Source organism: Macrotis lagotis, chromosome 6, assembly GCF_037893015.1.
Source record: "Macrotis lagotis isolate mMagLag1 chromosome 6, bilby.v1.9.chrom.fasta, whole genome shotgun sequence".
NCBI lineage: Eukaryota > Metazoa > Chordata > Mammalia > Peramelemorphia > Peramelidae > Macrotis > Macrotis lagotis.
Window position 1 is genome coordinate 62,799,756 of NC_133663.1, and position 22,963 is coordinate 62,822,718.

A 22,963-nucleotide genomic window follows, 5' to 3' on the forward strand; every position below is an offset into this window, starting at 1 on the left:
CATTGGCAGGACTCCAGTCCCTGAAATTGAGGTGAAATATGGGAGAGGGAGAGCTGTGGATACTGTAAACAAGTCCATGTCTGGCTGCTATGTTCTGCATGATTGCTCAATGGATGAATCTCTGGAAAACTGACAAGCTCCAAGAGAGGCAGCAATGGTAGTTCTGAAAAACCATTCTGTGGTTTATGTGCAGGGAGGAGAAGGGGACTGCTGTCAGAAAAGTGTTGCAAGGGGAAGAGATCTTATTTCTCATGTTTTATCAATTACAATTTATTCTGACAAATGTGAAAGAAACAATGAGGTTGGAAACTCAACATGATGCTAATTTGTCTAAAAGTGAAATGGAACCCTGATGCAGGTCTGGCTCTTGACAGTTTGTGTCTCATGTTTATCCCTGCAAATAACATCTACAAATGAATATCCCCTCCTTTCAAACCTTGCAGACACAGCTGCAGATGGTGAGTTGTGGTGACAATAATCATCAGTTTGGATTGTTCAGAACCCATAAATTAGATGCAGGAGACCAGATTGCATGAGGAAAACGAGTCTTCTTCATAGGATCAGCAAGAGAGCTAAAAGGGACTGCAGAGATCCTTTCATTCAACCTCCCCATTTTACAAATAAGGTGATTGAGATCCATAAAGATGGAGTGACTCATCTTACGTCAAGTGGTGACAGTTATGAGTCAAACACATCCTTCTGCCTACTAAGCCAGTACTTTTTCCTTGTCCCACTTCAAAAAAGAAAATCATCACAAAATGCCATCAGGATAATTTCCTAAATAGCTGAATTTCAAACTGAAAAAAAAATGACACTGAGCACAAAAAATCAATGATAGTATTGGAAACAGGCACAAAGGTGAAGGCCAAACCTTTTCCACTTTTAATTTGTTAGGAGGTTTTTGGATGAAGATATTGATCTATTTATTTGCATTTTTATCAGTGATAGGTACTAACAACTGAAGCCTGTGCTCTATGTCTTCTGCATAGCTTTGGAAACTATGGCATTATCCTTAGACTTCAGATTTGGCCTGGTGTGAGTCCACATTGGGCTAATAGACTTACTCCATCCAATACTACTAGTAAAAATAGTCAGGTGTTTTCTCTAATTGTTATATAAGTCAATGAGCTAAACATACAACAATAATATTATGAGTCAAGATTTTTTTTTCACTTTTAAATTTATTTTTTATTCTCATTTTGTACAAATGTTTTTTTACATTAATAAAATATTCTTGTTTACAAGTAAACAAAATACCCCTCCCCCCATGAATATAGATAGACTTGCTTGGGCGAAAAAAGTAAAGGGGAGAGAAAAAAATTAAAATTAAAAAAATAGTAATAATTGTAGGTATGGCCAGGTGGTGCAATGGACGAAGCACCAGCCCTGGAGCCACGAGCACCCGAGCCCATATCCAGCCTTGTAAACCCAACAATCACCCAGCTGTGTGACATGCAAGCCACCTGATCCCTACTGCCCTGCAAAAACCAAAAAGAAGAAAAAAAAAGACCCAAAATAAAATAAAATAGTAACAATAGTAGGGGTGGCTGGGTGGCAGACAGAGCATTGGCCCTTGAGCCAGGAGCACCTGGGTCCAAATTGGGCCCCAGACACCCAAAGATCACCCTGTTATGTGGCCCCAGGCAGGCCACCCAGCCCCACTTGCCCTGCACCCTCCCCCAAATAATAATAACCAAAAATGTGCCTCAGTCTTTGTTCCAACACCAACAACTCTGTCACGGATGGATCACATTCTTTATGATAAGTCCATCACAAAAGTTACTTCCATATTTTTCCAACGTTGCCATTGCTTATCACAACTCCCTCCTTTCTTATTTCTCCACTACCATGTACTATATTTTCTCTCTCCTTTCACTCTGACTCTGCTGTAGGGTCACTGAGTGGCACAGCAGACAGATCCCTGGTCCTGGGGCCAAGAAGCCCTGAGCCCCCATACTACCCCTTAGGCCCAGAATCCACCTGGCCCTATGGTCCTGGGCAGGCCTTCCAATCCCAGCCTCTTGCAAGAAGTAAAAAAGAAAATGTGTTATATCTGACCACTCTACCCCCATGGTCCATCCTCTCCTCCTTTATTCACATCCCCACCCCTTCCCCCTTCTCTCCCCTCCTTCTTATTCCAGATGCCTATACCCCATTGAGTATATTTGCTGTTTCCTCTCCTAGCCATCTCTGATGAGAGCAAAGGTTCCCTCATTCCCCCTTGGCTCCCCCCTTTCATATCATTGCAATAGCTCATTGTAATAAAAAAATCTTATTATGTGAAATATCTTGGACTATTCCCCCTCTCCTTTTTCTGTCTCCCATTCCATTTCCCTTTTGACTCCATTTTTACACCATATTTTATCTTCGAATTCAGCTTTCTCCTGTGCTTCAACTATAAAAGCTCCCTCTACCTGCTCTATTAACTGAGAAGGTTCATATGAGTATCATCAGTGTCATTTTTCTATGCAGGAAATACATGCAGTTCATCCTCATTAAGTCCCTCATATTTCCCCCCTCTCCTCCAATCTCCATGCTTTACCTGAGTCCTGTATCTGAAGATCAAACCTTCTCTTCAGCTCTGGCCATTCCAAAAGGAACATTTGAAATTCCCCTGGTTCATTGAAAGTCCATCTTTTTCCCCTGGAAGAGGACATTCAGCCTTGCTGGGTAGTTCATTTTTGGCTGCATTCTAAGCTCTTTTGCCTTCCGGTATATTGTATTCCAAGCCCTATGAGCTTCCAATGGTTGCTGCTAAGTCCTGTGTGATCCTGACTGCAGCTCCACGATATTTGAACTGTGTCCTTCTGGCTGCTTGTAATATTTTGTCTTTGACTTGGGAGTTCTGGAACTTGGCTATAATATTCCTAGGGGTTGTTTTTTTGGGATCTCTTTCTTGGGGGGATCGGTGGATTCTCTCCATTTCTATTTTGCCCTCTGCTTCTAGAATATCAGGGCAATTTTCCTATAGTAATTCTTTGAAAATGATGTCAAGGCTCTTTTCCTGATCATGACTTTCAGGTAGTCCAATAATTTTCAAATTATCTTTCCTAAGTCTGTTTTCCATATCAGTTGTTTTTTTCAATGAGATATTTTACATTTTCTTCTAATTTTTCATTTTTTTCATTTTGAAGTATTGATTCCTGATTTCTGGTAAATTCATCAGTCTCCCTGAATTCTATTCCTTGTCTGAAGGATTTGTTCTCCTCAGAGAGTTTTCTTATCTCTTTTTCCATCTGGCCAATTCTGCTTTTTAAAGCATTCTTCTCCTCAATAACTTTTTGAACTGTTTTATCCATTTGACCTAAGCTGGTTTTTAGCATGCTGTTTTCTTCAGCATTTTTTTTGGATTTCCTTAACTAAGTTGCTGACTTCATTTTCATGTTTTTCCTGTATCTCTCTCATTTCTTTTCCCAGTTTTTCTTCCAACTCCCTCATTTGATTTTCAAAGTCTTTTTTGGGCTCTGTCATAGCCTGAGCACAATTTCTGTTTTTCTTGGAGTCTTTAGATGCAGGAGCTTGTGCTTCCTCATCTTCAGACTGAGTATTTTAATCCTTCTTGGGCTCATTTGCAAAATATTTCTCAATAGTCTTCCTTTTGTTTCTCTGCTTGCTTATTTTCCCAGCCTGGGCCAGGTTTTGGGGTGCTTCCTGAGCTTTTGGGACACTCCCACAAGGGTCTCAGTGTGTGAGGCTCTGTCCTCCCTCCTGGTCTGTGAATGACCATAAGCACCGCCCCCCCTCTGCCACGGGGCTGAGGTGGGGGGCCACTGATGTTCTATGGGGGGGCCTAGACTGCGATCAGTATCTGAATGTGTTCAGAGCCCCAAAGTCCTGTTCCAGAGGCAGAGGACAGAGCTCTGCAGTCTTTCTTCACTCCCCTCCCACAGCTCAATGGGCTCATGCCCTGGAGGCTCCTGCTTACTGGCTCAGCCTGCTTCTGTTTCCAGATCTGGGCTGCAGAAAGACCACATGTGCCCTGAGGGCTGGGCTCCACATGCTCGCTCTGGCAGAGGTCCCCCACTGTTCCCTCACTTTGTGCCCGGTGCTCATTGGGATGCAGCTCAGGAGACTCCCCTGCTGCTGTGAGCCATGGCTCCCAGCGCCCTGGGGCTGCCTCCGGGAGGCTGAAGTTCTTTCGCTCTGGTGGGCTACCCCTCTGGCAGGTGCCCCTCTGACCCCGGGGAGCAGAGCCTTTCTGCTCTTTTCTAGGTTACCTTGAGTAGGAGAACAGCCTCACTGGGTCCCTTTGTGGGTTCTGTCTCTCGAAAGTTTAGTTAGAATCCTTAGCTTATGAGTTTTATCAGAGAGCTCCTAAGACTCAGTCCCTTATTGTTGTCATCTTGGCTCTGTCCCGCCTTGAGTCAAGATTTTACAGACACTTAAACTTAAGAGGTATAAGTAATTATTTTGTGATTTCTTATTTAGTTGACTCTTCATTAAAAAGTGAAGTTGAAAAAAAGATGCTTACTAGATTTAGAGAAAAATGTCCTGAGTTTGAATTGTGGCTCTGCTACCTATTATCTGTGTGACCTTGGGGAACTGATGGGATCTTTCATTCAGAGCTGGGGAATCTTTTTCTGCCAAGGGCCATACTCCTAGATTTATTGAATTCCAAGTACCACCTGTGGTTACCTTGGCAATGCCAGATCAATATGGCTTGGACCTGGAGGGGTCCTTGCTCCTGATCTAGAGTTTTTAAGGATCTTTGAGGTCATCCAGGCTAAACTGCTCATTTTATAAATGAAGAGACCCAGAAAGTTAGGAAACAGTATGGCACAGGGGAAGAAGATGCACTGAAATTGAAGTCAGATGTCCTCGTTTCAAATCCTGCCTCTGATGTTTTATTTGTGGGACCTTGGGTAAATTATTTAACCTCTCTTGACTTCAGTTTCTTTTTATGTAAAATGATAAACTTGAACAAGATGATATAAGTAAGGAAGACTTGGGGGTGGGGTGCTTATGGTCATTCACAGACCAGGACTTGGATACTGATGCGGACTCTTAGTAGCTGTAGGAACTTGGTAAAGCTTCTCAGAAACAATGTTCTCATCAGCTACATAACAAAGTTTAATGAAATGACTTTTAAGGTCTCTTTCCCATTTTAAATCTCTGATCCTATCATCTCTAAAGTTTCTTCTAGGTGTCTTATAAACAAAAATAAATTAGGAATTAATTACTAGATATTTTATTTTAAATACTTTTGAAAGGTTTCCTTCTGTGGGTGAAAGAAGATTGTCATCTGAACAGTAATCTACAAAACATATTGATGGAGGAAATATTAATTTCTTCTAAAAGAAACTGGTAGCATTCATCTTTTTTGAGCATAATTTGCTTTTGTGTTTGGTAAGAGAATGGTAGAAGCTGCAAAAAAGAGAGAGAGCTCTAGTATATGGCATTTATAAATTTACTTTTTGTAAAATCAGAAATATCTTGAGAATTATTTGGATTTTGACATTGGTTTGCACAAGCCCTACTACCTCCTGCCAAGCTGCAAAGACTTTGAGTCCAGAACTAATTTTTTTCCATTTTATATTTTATTTTATTTTTCCAATTACATGTTATGAAAGTTTTTCAACATTCATCCACATGTATATGCACATTTATAAGATATATAATTTTCTTCCACCCTCCCTTCCCACCCCTCTCTCCTCAGTGGTGAGCTGTCTGGTAAATATTGTATACATACATTTGTGTTTAATATGTTTTCAGATTAGTCATTTTCTGTATGAAGAATTAGACCTAAGGGAAAAGAAAGAAAACCATGAGATAAGAAGGAAAAACATAACAGAAACTTTTAAAAAGTGAATATGGTGTTCAATCAGATTCTGTAATTTCTGATTTTTTTTAATCTGGATGTAGATAGCATTGTCCAGAATAGCTCTTCCAGGGATATCCTGATTCACTGAGCTGCTGAGAGGAGTTGCATCTATCAAAGTTAATCAACTCACAATGTTGTTGTTAATGTGTACAATGTTCTCTTGGTTCTGCTCCCTTCACCCAGCATCAATTGCTGTAATTCTATGTTTCTCTAGAGTCTGAACATTTGTGGTTTCTTATAGAACAATAGTACTCCATAACATTCATACACTATAACTTGTTCAGTTATTCTCCAATTGATGGGGACCTCTTTAATTTCCAGTTCTTGCCATTACAAAAAGAGCTGCTATGAATATTTTGGAACATGTGGGAATTTTCCCATTTTTTATGATTTCTTCTGGATATAGGGCTAGTGTTGATATTTCTGGGTCAAAGGATTTAATCAGTTTTAATGTTCTTTGGGCATAGTTCCATATTACTCTACAGAATGGTTGGATCAATTCATGCTTCCCCCAACAGTGCATGAATGCAGAACCACATTTGACCAATTGTTTTTGGAGGATAAACCTAGCTTAGTTGAGATAGTCTCAACATCCAAGTTAGTCAGAGAAGATTGAACTTTTTGGCAGAGGAGACTCTCAAAGACTGTCCAATAAGACATGCAAGGATAGTGAACTGCATTGGTGTGCCACTCTTAAAGAACTAATAAAGCATTGTAGTCATGTTTGGTATTGGTGAATTAAACTGATTTGCTATTGGTCAACACATTACTTGGAATTTTAATGATAGGAGAAGACCAATTGAGTCATCATGGAAACGTCCTCTCTCTTCCCTTCTTTAGTTATTTCTCTGGTTTCCACCCTTCATGGGAGAATAGTGATCAATATGTAATTTATGAAGTTATGGTTATTGGTTTCTGTAAATAATACAATGTCCACCGTCTACTTTCCTTCTTCCTCCTGCCCTCAAAGGCAAGGAACTTCTCCCTCTCAAGTGTTGGTTTCTTCTAGAGAAGGCAAGAAGATGCCTTATTTTTAGTCACCAGGGGCATGATGGGGCCTTTGGTCATCCAGGAACTAGTTATTCTCTAGTTATCCTCTCTCTCTGGCCCTAGTTTGCCTTCTTAACACCATTTCCACAATATCTGCTCTATCAGCCAACCAAAAACCAACTATAAAACGTCTACTACATCTTAAAACACACTTCCTGGGCGTCCCTTCGTGAATTTATAACATCTTAGTCTTTCTCTGGTCCAAGGAGAAGGGATAATAACAACCTGGCCTAATATAAAAGCTTAGGAATTTGATATCTTCACATACATTATCTCATTTTTTTCTGTATAAAATGGAATGAACTTTCACATAGTTGAAAGAGCTCTTCTGGACTTACCTTTATCCCCACCCCCATACTGAGATTATTTTATAAGAGCTATACCTTTCTTTTGCTTATCCCAAATCATACAGCTATCTTTCCTCTTTTATACCAGTCTCAAGATGAAAAAGAAATTCTTCTTCCCAATACATATACTGGAACCTTTAATACCATCTCCTCCTGCCATCACTACCATACCTGCTCTCTCTTATTTTCAATCTATTTCTATCTATTGGTACATTCTGTTCTGTCTACATATCCATGTCTCTTCCATCCTTAAAAAAAATCTCATTTGATTTTCCAATCTATGTCAGTTACTGTATTCTATCTATTACTCTCCCCTTCCATGATCAAATAAGTTGAGAGAGACTTTTATAATCTATACCTCTCTTCCTCTCTTCTTTTCTTCTAAACTATTTGCAATCTGACCTTTAGCCTCTTGATTTGAAAGCTTGGTCTGCAGTTGGCAAGACTCATCTTCCTGAGTTCAAATCTGGCCTCAGATACTTAGCTGTGTGTGAACCTGGGAAAGTCACTTAAACCCTATTTGCCTCAGTTTCTTCATTTGTAAAGTAAGCTGGAAAAGAAAATGAAAAACGACTCCAGTATCTTTTCTGAGAAAACCCCAAATGAAATAACGAAGAGTCAGAATGGACTGAAAAAAAATGACCAAGCAACAACACCCAAAGCCTTAAATTGGGTCACAGAGTTTCAGATATAACTGAAAATGACTGAACAGCAAGAAGGTGAGCAGAACTAGGAGATTACTATACTCACTAATAGCAGTATTGTAATGATGATCAGCTGTGGAAGACTTTGCTACTCTGATCAATACAATGATCCAAGATAATTCTGAAACACATATATTAAAAAATGCAATATATCTCCAGAGAGAGAACCGATGAACTGAGTGCAAATTGAAGTATAATTTTTTCAAATTCATTTTTCTTTTTTTACTTTTGAAACATGAAATTAAGTTTTGGATGATTTCATATATATATTATATATATTATATGTAATTAAATCAAATAGCTTGCCTTCTCAATTGGTGGTGGTAGATGTTTCATAGTTGCTTTTTGATTGACTAATAGAGGACATATTGTGAAAGTGGTGTTGAGAAGGCAAACCCAGGCTAGACAGAGAGAAATTTTACTCCATAGAATTAGAGAATAACTGACTAGATGACCAAAGGTCTAGTCATGCCCCTGGAATTCAAAATTTTAAAAAAATAATATTAAAATAAATAAATAGCAATTATTTTAAAAGATTCCTTTTCATTATGTGATAAGTGGGGATTATATCAGCAAAGCATCCTTCACATGCTCTGAAAGATTGGACTCAATGGTCAGTTTACTTTGTCAATATACCTTCACAGTATCTTCTCTATACATCTCTCCATTCACAGGGCCACAACTCTAGTTTTAAATAGTCATCACCTCTCTTCTACAGTAACATAGATGTCTTCTGAGTTTCTCGTCCCAAGTCTCTGCATCCAAATTATTTTTCCACTCAACTTTCAAGATGATTTTTCTAAGGCATAGATCTATCCGCATGTCATGCCTTCCTCACTCCCACCTTGCAAGTGAGATCCAGTAGCTCTCTATTTTCTCCAGGATCAAATATAAAGTCCTCTATTGGACATTTAAAAGCTGCCTCCTCTCTACCTTATTCTCCTCTGTCTACTGGCTGCATTTCCTTGAAAATCACAATTCATCTTTCATCTCTGTTCCTTTGAACTGGTTGACACTGGGGTACCCTGCCCCACTACTCTACCAAATGGTTTCTTTGGTTTCCTGCAAGGATCTGCTTTCAGGTTACCTTCTTCTCTACTCTCTAGAATTTGCGTTTACCTAGATATGTCTATTTTATCTCCCCTATTAAAATGTATACTCCTTAAAGGCAATAACTTCCTCCCACTCTTTCCTTTGTTTCCTCCGTGTCCAGGATCTATCTGAGTCCTTAATAAATGCTCAGTCACTTGATAAAAGTCAGAGCTGGAATCAGAATCCAAGTCTCCTGATCCCTAGATTGAAGTTCTTTCTATAAGACCATATTTGCCTGAGGGTTGGAATAGAAAAGCAGCGTAACCTTTGCTAGGTAGTGGGGGAATTCTCTCTTCCTGTCAGCTTCACACTAATTAATGGCTGAATTGGACAAAGGCTGGATGTGAAGGGATAATGGAATTCCTGATCAAACTCCAATCTAGCCTTAGCCGCAAGATAACTAAAGAGTTGCATTCCCTAATAGGAGCAGCTCTGGTAGCTGGGAAGGCAATTAGCATAATTAGCTCCATTCTGAATAATGGCCATTTCTATAAGAGCATTAATACAGGATACTCTTTTATTTTTTTTTCTTAGTTCTAAAAGGTAGTTAAAATTGAGTTTGAGAATTGTTTACAAGACCTCTCCAAACTGCTAGCTATTCAGTAAGGTAGTGAGAAGAGAAATCATTAGAGTAGTTTTTGTAGACAATAAGTAACTTAAATGATTTTTGTAAAGTTTTCACTTTTAAAATCAAGGCTTTGGCAGAGTTGAAAAGTTAGCCTGGAGCCAAGATTTTAAGGATTGATTTTTTTTTTGGTGGGAGATTCACTGCTTAATAGATCAGATTAGGGTGAGTTGATTCAATTGCTCCATTTTCACATTCACCAGTTCTCAATCAGTTGATACAATTACTTATCTAAAATCTTTGAATGTATTATTGCACAGGTTAGGATTGTGGCTTAACACTATTCTGGTTCTGTTTCCCATGAAGCCAGGTTACCATATAAATGTCAGGGTTTTGCATGCCTCTTATTCTCAAAGGAAAAAAAAATCTAATATTTCTATTTCTCTATTTATGATCCAACACAATCCAATATTCAATCAGATTGTCTGGCAAATCAGAAAAAAACACCACATAATTCAGTCTACAGCAGCCCAAATAAAAACTTGGAAAGTGGGAGCTTTATCTGAAACAGACCACCTTGATTAGGTGAATGTAATGAACAGAGAGAGAGAGAGGCTCCAGACAAGAAGAAATAACCTACCCAGTTATGTAGTTGGGCATTTCTCTCCAAGATTTATTAAGGGAATCTTTGAATACTGACTCTTTTGATACTTTCTCTGTATTTAAGGAGGTGTCATCTTTCAAGTAGAAATCAGATCTGGCTCACACCCATGGCTCCTCTTATATCCTTTGGAGAAGGCTAGCAGTGTCTTTACAAACAGTGATTTAATATTTCAGCAGTACAGTAAGTAACTTTATAGAACATAGTTTGATTTATAATTAGATGCTTCAATGTAGCTGAGCACCTTTCCCCAGTGCATTTTGTAACCCTTCTAGACCATTTTCTCCCATGCAATTCATGGTCCTGTCCCTATATAAATCTTCCATAGAAGCTCCACCCAATGTGCTGGGAAACTTCCTGTAGTTCATTTAATATTTCATGCATAGCCCAGTGAAACACTCAGTCTATTCATCTGTTATCTTCAACTCTTGCTACATGACTCCTCTCTTACCACATTTCTTCCCCCTTATATTGTGAGCTCCTTGAATAGATTAATTTTTGCTTTTCTTTGTATCCCCAACATTGAGTATGGTGTCTACTACATAGTAGTCCTCTCTTTCTTTTTTAGGTTTTTGCAAGGCAATAGAGTTAAGTGGCTCGCCCAAGGCCACACAGCTAGGTAATTATTAAATGTCTGAGGTCGGATTTGAACTCAGGTACTCCTGACTGGTGTTCTATCCACTGCACCACCTAGCCATCCCCCTTTCTTTCTTTTTTTATGAAAGGCAATGGGGTTAAGTGATGTGTCCAAGGTCACATAACTAGGTAATTATTAAACGTCTGAGGCTGAATTTGAACTCAGGTCCTCCGGACTCCAGGGGCCCATTCTCTATCCACTGCATCACCTAACTGCCCCATAGTAGTCATTTCATATGCTTATTGATTTGACTGACTCATCTCCTTTTCCAGTCATTATAGGGGTGACCCAAATATGTGGAATGATTCCAAAAGTTTGAAGGCATAACCCTTACTTAGTATGATAGGCTTATAGCATTTGTCTTAGAACCTGAAGATACTTTCTATGGCTCAAAAATCAATTAGCAAGCATTTATTACATCTTTACTATGTTCTGAACACTGTGTTCAATATTGGGAATGCAAAAATAGTTAAAAATGGACCCTTTCTTCAGGGAACTCACATGCTATTGGAGGAGATAAAATGTAAGCAGATATACATACAAGATATATACAGAATAGATGAGGAGAAAGGACTTTTGGCTTGGGGAAACTGGGAAAGTCTTTCTGTAGAAGGTGGTACTGAGTTGTCATGTGAAATCTAACATCAATCTTGTCCCTTATATTATATTTCTCTTTGTTCCATGCTTCCCTATGAGTATTTGGATAAGATTGTCCCAAGAGAAAAATCAAGAAGATATAACAAGTATTCCTCCATCCAGTCCTTTGGGGGCATTAAAAAATTAAAAAAAACTTTTCTAGGGGGGCTGCAGGGGTAATATTGGGAGAAATATCATCTTGGTCTACTCTAGTACTTAGAATACTCTAGAGTGAAAGTTGAATGTCCCAACTGGTTTAGCTGAGTGAGGCAACTGTTGTATGGCTAGTGAGAATGGATTGTTGTGCTGCAGATTTCTATACTATCTTTCAATACATATCTGTATCCTATAATGATACAAATATGTATTGAAACACAAGTCAATTTGTATTCTTATGTAAGTCGGTCTAGTTAGAGTTAGGTTCTTTCCAATTTAGAGGGTCTTCATTCACTCATCTGGGTTCTTGAGGTTGGGGTCATATAATTGCAGCAAGGAGTCAATTAAAAGTGAAGCAAGTAGCTTTTTATTCTGACCAGTGGGGGTAGATTGCAAGATTTTGACAATCGTCCCAGACCGTGATATGAGAGTCTCCTCATAGACAGGTTTGTAGGGCAGCATTCATTCATCAGTTGAACAATATTCAAAATCAGATTGTGGGAAAAGAAGAAAGATGATTGCTCATAAAATATGGGTGATATACAAAAAGAATAGTATGCTAGTAAGAGAAAAATGTGTATTCTTAATATGTAGATAAAGAATTTAACATCTGAATCTAGGTACTTCCATTTAAATCAAAAAAATCTTTTCATTGGACCAGACAGGGAGAAGAACTTTCCCATAACTCTGGAATCTTCCATCTTCAGTAACTATCTTTTGAATCCAATAAGAGGTGAGAATGAGTCTCTGGAAGACACAGTTTATTTATAAAAATATAGCTGAAGACAGTGTGCCTGAGATTCATATAGGAGATGAGGGGTACCATGTTTACTTCTCCCACACAATGCATCTCATCTCACATTTATAACATTTGAATGCAAAAATATATCAAAAGAATCATAGAATTTTAGAATTGGGACATCTGCAGTCATTTACCATCCATATCCACAAAGAATCTTCCATAGTAGAGGTAATAGTTATCTTTTGCAGGATAGTCAAATTTTTCCATGAAAATTGATCCAGAGGATTAAGGATCAAATTTCTGACATACATTTTTAGTCACTTAAGCATATGAGAAGCTGGGAGCTCTTCAGGTTTGATATACCCTAATAACTGGACAAGACACAGACAAATATGGAGGAAGGGATCTGAGAGTTACAATATGATACTGCATCCTTGATGAATATTTTTTCTATGACCTTGTTATGTAAGCTTCTTTTTGTTAATGTTAGATAGACCTCTCTGTCTTAATCTTGAGTGAGAACCATAATACTGTCCTGAGTCAGACCTACCCCAAAGACACTCCACCATGACATACTCAACAAATCACCATTCAGTCTCTGCTTGAAGAACTCCAGCTATGGGAAATTCACTACTTCTTGAGACAATCTATTCTAGTTTTGGACCGTTTTAATTGTTAGGAAGTTTTATTTAGTGCATAGCTTAAATTTGACATCTAGAAATCTCTCTCATTGCCCCTGGTATTGTCATCTTTGCCCAAACAGAACAGTCCAAATCCCATTTCCATATGACGTTCCTTCTAAGACTTGAAGACAGCTATTATGTCCCTTGAGTTTTCATTTCTCCAGGTAAATTGTCTCCAGTTTCTTCAACGGATCCTTATATGACATGGATTTGTGGTTCTTCATCAACCTCTGACTAAATGAACAATCCATATATATGTAGGATGTCCCAAATATCTTAGTGTACTTAAACTTTTTAGACTTTAATACTTTTATTTATAAGTATTTGTAAAATACTTCAATACTATTAAAGTTTTAATAGCTAAAAACTTCACTAAGAATTTGGAATATTCTTTATTTTTTTCTCATCATCCTTTATCTTTTTTTTTTTTGCTCAAGGTCACACAACTAGGTAATTATTAAATGTCTGAGGTAAGATTTGAATGCAGCTCCTCCTGACTCTAGGGCTGGTGCTCAATCCACTGTGCCACCTAGATGCCCTTTTCCTTTATACTTCTTGACTTGAATAATTTCACCTTGACAATGTGTTTTATCCAGGAACAAAATAAGTCCTTAATAAATGCTTGTTAACTGATTGACTCTTGATTAGCTTATTGCTCATGCCCTAATACTTCTCCATTGCCCATTAAGTTTATTTCTTTGAAAACTGTGGTATTCCAAGTTTCATAGTCATAACTATCCCTGGGAAGATGGTGATTCAAAAAAAAAAGACAGGACCTTTGATGAAGAAGTTTGGTGTCATCAAAAAAATCAATTCCAATTTCTTTTTTTTTAGTTTTTTTAAAAGGTTTTTTTTGCAAGGTAATGGGGTTAAGCAGCTTGCCCAAGGCCACACAGCTAGGTAATTATTAAGTGTCTGAGGCCAGATTTGAACTCAGATACTCCTAACTCCAGGGCTGGTGCTCTATCCACTGCGCCACCTAGCCACCTCTGTTCCAATTTCTAAAGGAAATCCAGTCTTTACTCAGTCTGGAATAGATATTGTCCATTTGTACAATTTGTCCCATTGGTCAGTCATTTCTATGGTCTGTTCCTTGAGCTGCTTATTACACACTATCTCAACAATGGGTATTCTTCCTACTATATTAATGGCTAACAAATGATTAACGCTCTGCTATATCTGTGCTTGGGTTTCTTTTACCCAAAGCTCTTTTTGAAGATTTTCTGGTAGGTAGTCTAATCTCCTTTTCCAGATGGATACACTGAGAAACAAGGATAATCATGTGATTAATCTATACTAGGCAACCAGCCCACACTTCCTGCTTACCAGTCTCATTACCTGCCCCAACAGCTCTGGCTTTTTAAAGGTTCAAACACTTGCACTAATAATCATCTCACATCATTTGGCTTTTTTTTGAGTCAGATCTATGGAATTAGTTAGATCTATGGAATTACCTGGATTGACTATTTTTTTCAGGATGATCACAGTCAATAGTTCATGTATCTGATTGGACTCATTATTCTGATCACTAAGGCATCTGAGTAAGAGTGGGTGATGTATCTAGACCATATCAAACAACAAATTTCCTAAGAATTGCTGGGGGGATAATTTATAGAGCTAGTAGAATACAATCTAAATTGGGTCTAATAAAAGCATCTTTAAAAGTAGCTTTTAAGGCAAACATCTTATTTTAAAAATTTAGATTTTATTGATATCTTTTGCCTAAATTTTTATCTTTTCCCCAAAGAGTCATCCTTTATAATGAATATTTCTTTAAAGAAAGAAAAAGAGAAGAAGATAAAAATAACAGGAAAGCTGATCAATACTTTAGAAATATTTTATGTAACTTCACTCCTGGGAATTGCAACCTCTGCATAGGAGCATGGAGAAGTTTCTCTGATATTTATTCCTTGGCATAAAGCTTATAACTGATGATTTTGTAATATTAATTTTAATGGTTTTGTGGTCGCTGTTCTTTCTATTTACATTGTAATGGTCATTGTAGTTAGTTTTCTTTTCATCAGTTCATATAGTCTTTCTATTCTTCTGTTATTCATCAGAACCCAGATGTCTTACAACAGTATGTTTTTCATTATATTCATATACCGTAATTTATATATTCCCAATTGATGTGTTGCTTGCATTATTTCCAGATCTTTGCTATCACAAGGTATTTTGTTGCATAAGGAGACTACTTTTGGTGACTAACCTCCTTGGGGGTATATGTCTAGCAGTGGAAACTCTAGATCAAAGTGTGTGGACATTTTAGTCACTTTATTTGTACAATTTCAAATTGTTTTCTAGTCTATCAAGTCACAGCTCCATCATCAATGATTAATGATGTCAAGTTCTTTTTGATATGGTGCATGACAATGACTTGTTTTGGCATTTCTACTTACAAGCGATGTGACCTTGGGTAGGTTCCTTCTCTTTTTCTGTGTCTTAGTTTCTTTAACAAAACAGGCTGGTAGATAAGATGATCTCTAGTCTAAGCTGATGGCCTTATTTTTACAGGGCCTTTTCTTTAAAAAAACAATTTTACTTGCATCATGCCTTTTGTTCCTTACAATAGACCTATTATTAGATACTGGTATGCCTGTAGGAGGAGAGAAAGGAGAAAGAACTGTATGAATAAGAACCAAAGGGAAAATAGGCACTTGTTATTCCTTAGGATTAATAAAAGTCTCTGGAAGAAGCTTCAGAGGTAGTGTTTGTCCTATAGAGAGCACAGAGAAATGGGTTTGGAGGTAGTAAAGTAAGGATCATGCAATGGAGAATGAAGGATTGAATGATTTGGTGTGTTCCAGGACAACTGTGCAGTTGATGAACCTGGATTGTATTTGATGATAGATATGTTAGAGACATCATTTGGTTTTTTGTATGAATACCATTAGAGAGAATAGCAATGAAAGGTTGAGGAATTGGATATCTGTGGAAGAGAGTCCCTGAAGGGGAGGGGAATAGGGAGACAGCTCTGTGATGACGACGACGACGATGATGATGATGATGATGATGATGATGATGATGAGTCATGCTAGTAGTAACAACTAACATTCATGGAGTACTAAAGTTTGTAGCATACTTAACTTCTACCTTGGCTGGTATGAATTATTACATACATTTTACAGCTAGAGAAGTGCGAGAGGTTAAGTACATTGCTCAGGTTTACCCAACTGATTGCTGGGATAATGCTACTCTGACTCAGATGTATTGCATTATTTTTATTGTATACAAAATAATGCACATTTCAATAGGACTTAGAGGCTGACAAAGTGCTCACAACAACTTGGTGAGGTAGGTGGTAGAAATATTATTGCTGCCATCTTATAGATGAAGTGACTCAGAAGAGTGGTTTGTCAGTGGTTCCATAGTAAATAAGTGGTAAAAATGGGACTAGAACTCAAGTCTCCTAATTCCAGGTCCAGGAAATTTTTGGTAACCTAAGCTTGACCAGGAGTTTTCCTTTCTATTTCTATTGAAAACTGAATATAGTTTGCTGTGAACACATATCTCCATAGGGATAGAGACAGTCATTTCTTTAGTATAGAGAACTCTCAGATGAGGCAATTCCCCGTATTAATGTCATTTATGTAATTTATAATCCTACAGAGTTACCTGGAGTCCAGAGATGTGCAGTCATTTGTCCAGAGTCCCATAGCATCAAGAGGACTTGCATCTTGACTTTGACAGGCTGCTATCTACCCAGGATACCAAGTTGCCACTCACTGAATAAAATATTGCCTGATCTTCCATGGAGAAATTCTTTTCCCTGGGTTAATTTTCTGGTAAGCCCAGGACAGGAACTTGGTGACAGTAATATATTTGATATGGGAAATTCTGGTTTTGATGAAGGCTTGACTGGTCTGGAGAGACTGTGATCTTGGGTTTAATTAGGAGGAAAAGCTTCTTGTCACTCCAGATTTGTGGCTAGCAGTTTTCCATCTGAAATGTTTGCTCTGATGGATTCAAAAAGGCCTCCAGGTGATCTTTCTTTAGCTCTTCCCTTAGAGTACCTGCCAGGGAGTTCTCTTCCAGTTCAGGTCACAGTGGGGGAGCTTTCTTTTGTGTCTCTATTTACAGGTATGGTCATTTTTAAGTCGTAGCTTATTGACTATGGTGAATAAAGTCCCCCTCCCCACCTTGATTTAAAGAGAAATTCTCCCCCCTGACAACCATTTGGTATCACTGGACAAATAATAAGTAACAGCAATAGCTAGCATTTATATACTATTTTATGGTTTAAAAAACTTCACCAATATAATCTAATTTGATTTTCACAGCAACCCTGTGAGATAGGTGACTATGATTATTCCCATTTCACAGATGTGGAAACTGAGTCTGAGAGCAATTATGTTTTTTGCTCAGGGTCACACAGCTAGTAAATATGTGAGGGAGAATTTGGACTCAGGTCTTCCTGACTTCTTTCCTCTAGCCACTATATTAACTAGTTCTAAAAGTCCAGTTTAAAATGTTAGGGTTCCCCTGTTGCATTAATAGGAAGGGCATCGTCACCATGCTATAGGGTAATAGGTGTGGCCTCTCTCAGGGTTTCAGTTGTAGCCAGGCATCAGATGTTATAGTAACTTGGATCGCATAGTGACTCTAAATATATGTTATAAAATATCCAGATAAATTTGATCCATTCCATGACTAAAAATTCTAGCCATCACTGAATTAAACCGTTTTCTTTGAACCTCCAATGGTAGGCATTAGAAATGGGACCCAACCAAAGTTTTTCCTTGCATATTTTGTATTCTGGATCATTATATTAGCAGTGTTCAGTAAATTTTCCTTTCTTACTGATATGCTTTTGATCTAGAAAAATGTTGTTAGTTTCCATTTTTATTATAATTATAGTCAATCACCAATGGTAGGAATAACTGCCAGAGGAAGGACCCTACCAAAATTTTTTCCCCTGTATATTTTGCATTCTGGGTCATTTATATTAGCAGTGTTCAGTAACGTCCTTTCCTCCAACCATGCTTTTAATCCAGGAAAAGATTGTTACTTTCCATTTTATTACAATTTTGTTCTCTGATGGAAAATTCAGTTAGAAAGCTTTCTGTCCAAAGATAAAGACATGGACAAATACAGCAGTCTTTTGTAATAATGGGTATGGGGGTAGAAACCTCATTAGTCTGTCGATGTTGTCCTACCTGGTAAACTACCCCCCAAAAGAGTAGACAACTAAAGGAAAGTTGTTTTCCTCCCTGCCACATGGAGTAGAAAATGTAGATTCTTTTGATATAGGAGTTAATCCTCTTTTTCCTTCTTTTCTTTCTTTCCTTTCATCTTTCTTTTCCTCCTCTGCCTCTGACTCATATTGACCTAGCCTTTATGTTTAGTCAGTTAACAAGATCCAGGCATGTGCTTGTTTGGAATGGATTTAGCCCTTCATTATCTGTTGATGTCAATCCCTTCCTTCAAGAATCAATTTAGGTGTTACATCTTCCAGGAAAATTTCCTTGATCATTCTTCCCTAACTCCAATTTCCCCTCAAATTTATCATTTTAGATTGCTTAGACCTCTCTTTCACACTTATCACATACCTGGAATTATCAAAGTTGATGGAAAGTCTGCTTGGCATAGTGAAGAGTGAGTTGGACTTAAAAGTCAGGAAGACTTGAGTTCAAATATCATTTCAGATACTTCCTAGCTGTATGACACTAGGTTAGTCACTTTATCTCTTGAGTCTCTATAAAATGGAGATAATGAGAACACCTATCCCAAAGGGTCGATACAAAGATATTCTGAGATAACACAAAGGGTGTAATGAAAATATTAGTTCTGTCTTAAACTTTAATTTAGTATCACAAGAGGATAGATAGTAGATTTGATAGTCAGGAAGACCTAGATTCAAGTCCAAACATTGAAGAATACTGACTGTAGAAACCTGAACAAATTATTTTACCTCTCAATGCTTCCCAGATAACTTTCTAAGACCTGAGTGGTAGAGAAGCATCACTAATGAAAACATAGGCTCAGATCGGTATTCCCACCCCCTTCCTCTAAAAGAGCTTCACAGAGAAGAATTTATCACATGGGTTTGAGCTGAATTATTTTGGACTTAATTTGCATTAAATTATGACCTTAGTTTATAGTTATACTAATTTTTGTGAAGTGCTTTAAGGTTTACCCTTTATATGTTATTTTTGATAATTGAAATAAACATTTAGATTATAATTTTTATATACAGTATAAATATATATATACAGTATAAATATATACATGTATACATATAAATATTAAAATCACATCTAAAATTAAATATATTTTAAAACTTAATGTATATAATATATGTATTATATATACTATATATAATACAGTGTTTTATATGTATGTTCTATATAACTGATATATAAAAACAGGGTGTTACATTTACTATATAAAGGCTATATATATCGTGTGTATAAATTTAAAGTGTTATAGATGTTTTATATAACATACATATAAAACTTAGGTGTTATATATGTATTATGTAAAAATCATATATATATACAGACATAAAACTTAAGGTATTTTATACACACATATGTATATGAATATGTGCACATATTTTACTATTCACTTAACATAGAGGATATCCCAAAAATCTTATTGCAGTTTAAAGCTACAGTTTCATTTTTTGACTTGATATTAGATTAATAACAAAGTAAAACAGAGCTTCCCAGGAATCAGAGCTGTCCAGAGATGGCATGTGTTTCCTACAGAAGTGATGGGTTTGTCCCTGGAAGCCAAGAAGAGGTTAGATGACTCCTTTTTGAGTATGTTATAATGAGTATGCTTTTTATGCATTGGTAGGATGAGATACTCACTGAAGTTCACTTCAAATCTCAAATCCTGATTCTGTTTCCTTCTATTTTTTTGATTGATTTATCTTCTAGATTATATATTCTTTAAACTCAAGTTCAGACAGGAAGAATTAAGTTCAAATCTCATTTCTAACACCAATTAGCTGTGTGACCCCGGACAAATCACTTAACTTCTCTGCCCTTTATTTTTCTCATCTGCAAAATGGAACTAATAATACAGGTTATTGTGAGACTTAAAGTGAAATTTTATATATATATGTTCTTTACAAACCTTAAATCACTACATATAAATATTATTTAAAAATATATGTAATTTTTGGGGTGGCTAGGTGGCACAGAAAGAACACCATCCCTGGAATCAGGAGTACCTGAGTTCAAATCCAGCCTCAGACACTTAATAATTACCTAGCTGTGTAGTCTTGGGCAAGTCACTTAACCCCATTGTCTTGAAAAACTAATATATATATATATATATAATTTTCCCTTTCTGTGTAGGCAGTGTGGAATAATGGAAGAATCTAATAACTCAGGGATATTAAAGTGGTGATTCTGAATTTGTTTCTTCATCTATTCCCTTGAAGATGTAAAGAGTTGCTTTCATGCTATTGAAATTTATCTTCCCTATTAGTTTCATTGTGCTGATTCCTTTAAGAAGAAATCATAGAGGGACAGTTAGGTGGCTCAGTGGATAGAGCATGAATCCTGGAGTCAGGAGGACCTGAGTTCAAATCCAGCCTCAGATACTTAATAATTACCTAGCTGTGTGACCTTGGGCAGGTCACTTAATCAATTGCCACGCAAAAAAACCAAAACAACAAAAAAAGAAGAAATCATGAAGGGGACTATTTTCATATGCCTCTCCAAGTAGATGCACAGTTCTTGTAGTTAATATATTTTTTTAAAGTATCTTGCCCAAGGTCACGCAGCTAGATAATTGTTAAGTGTCTGAGTTCAGATTTGAACTCCGGTCCTGCTGACTCCAGGGCTGGTCCTATATTCATCATGCCACCTAGTTGCCCCACTCTTTTAGTCAGTCTAACAGGAGCTAGTGGTTATCAGCATGTTATAGTCTAAGGTCTGGGGTTTTCATCTTCACTTCATTTGAGTTTCACAGTATTCTGCTGTTCTTGCATTTGTTTTGCAAAAGGGAAAAATCTTTTTTTTTCTGTCACATAGTTAATGAGGATTAGATAATTCTGATCTTCTGCTTTGAGAGAAATAAAATTTGGAAAAGATAAACATCTTAATTATATGAATGTAATGGAACTTTTGAAATTCTATAAAATAATTTTGTTTAATTGTCCATGATCAAATTGACACCATTGAGGATATATTTATTCCTAATAGGCTCCAAGATCTCATCATCTACTGTAATTTACATTAATAATGATTGATTAGAGTGGGTCATAAGATAGAAACAATACTACAAATTCAGATTTCTTAAGTAATTTTGAGGCTTGCTACTTTCTGGCATGTAAATAGAATTCATATGTGTGTGTGTGTGTGTGTGTGTGTGTGTGTGTGTGTGTGTGTGTGTTGATAATGAAATATGAAATCATCTGCGAGTGAGGAACATTAGTACTTTTTATGCCTCATAATTTGGTATGATTTCTTGTAGCAGTTTTGATTCTACTGATAAGGCCAAAGAAGAGTACTTCCCATTTCTTTCTTGATGATAAAGTCGGGACATCCATTTAACATTTAATAAACATTTTTAATTCCCTATGACATGTTAGATGTGTTAGATGATGGAGATGCAGAGACAAAAACAAAATAGTATTGGTCCATGTGGAGTTTACATTCTATTTAGTCTCATGATACACAGCATTAATTAACTAGAAGAATTTGTCTCTAGATTGCTTTAGTTATCTAACAGTTTCCAAAAAAACCTCATTTTAAAGATTACACTGGCATTCTGTGCCTTTTAAGTTGGTGAATTAAGCATAAAATTCTTCCAAATGGCTGCCTGGGAATCTGAAAACCATGAAATGAGACAACGGACTTGATATTTGGACCATCAGGGAGCTGGTGAACATAGACCCACCTATTCTAGTGTTCAATGACTGTGTTGTTGAATCTTCTGCAGACAGTAACCTGAGGGAAAAAATTGTGTCCTGGATAAAGAGGAGTGATATCCAAAGCAAGTGTATAGACTAGAGACCTGGAAAGGTAACAAAGTAGTTTTCAAGAAATCCCACTTCCATGTGGCTGAGGAAGAATGGGAACTTTAGTGAGAATTTCCAATCAGAGAGATCTGTCAAGAGGCATGTTACCAAAAGTCTCAGGAACATAATTATTTTATCTCTGAGTTCTCACATAATGCTCATCATATTTGCTAAGGTAGTAAAGACAGAAATAATCCATGTTGGAGAACCATGAAAAGGTGGACACACTAATATACTGTTAGCAAAGCTATGAATTAGGACAACTATTCTGTAAAGACTGAAATCATATGTGAAGGGTGGAGCAAAGATGGTGGTTTGAGGGCAGGAATTCCTGGAAATTTGACCCCCAAACTCCAAAAGCTGTCAAATAATCACTCTATCCAGAATTTAGAGGAGCAGAATCCACAGAAAGACTGAGCAATGCAATTTCCCAGTCCAAGACACCTTAGAAGTTCCACAGGAAAGATTTGTTTTATTGGGACTGGGGTTGGAAAGAGCTGCAGGGCAGTGCAGCCAGGCCAGGAGCCTGGGTCTATGGCAGAGGGGTGGTTTCTAGACTTCTTGGCCCAGGGATCACTGGAGACAGCTTGAAGGGAATGGTGAGAGAAATCTGAAGCACTAAAGTGAGCACAGAGCCCTGACTGGCACCCACCTACAGTGGGAACCTGCAGTGGGAACCTGCAACAGGAACCTATGGAGCCCACCCAGCACTTCCAGAGCTCCCAGCCCACAGATGGTAAGGGGGTTGGGGAGACTGAAGAGGTCTCTCTGATCTCCCTAGAACAGGACTCAGTTGTTTGCCCACACTCAGATCTAGGCACAGTCTGAGTCCCCATACTACTGTAGCCAAGCAAGGACACTCCTCACAGCTCCAGGGCAGAAGGGAATGCTG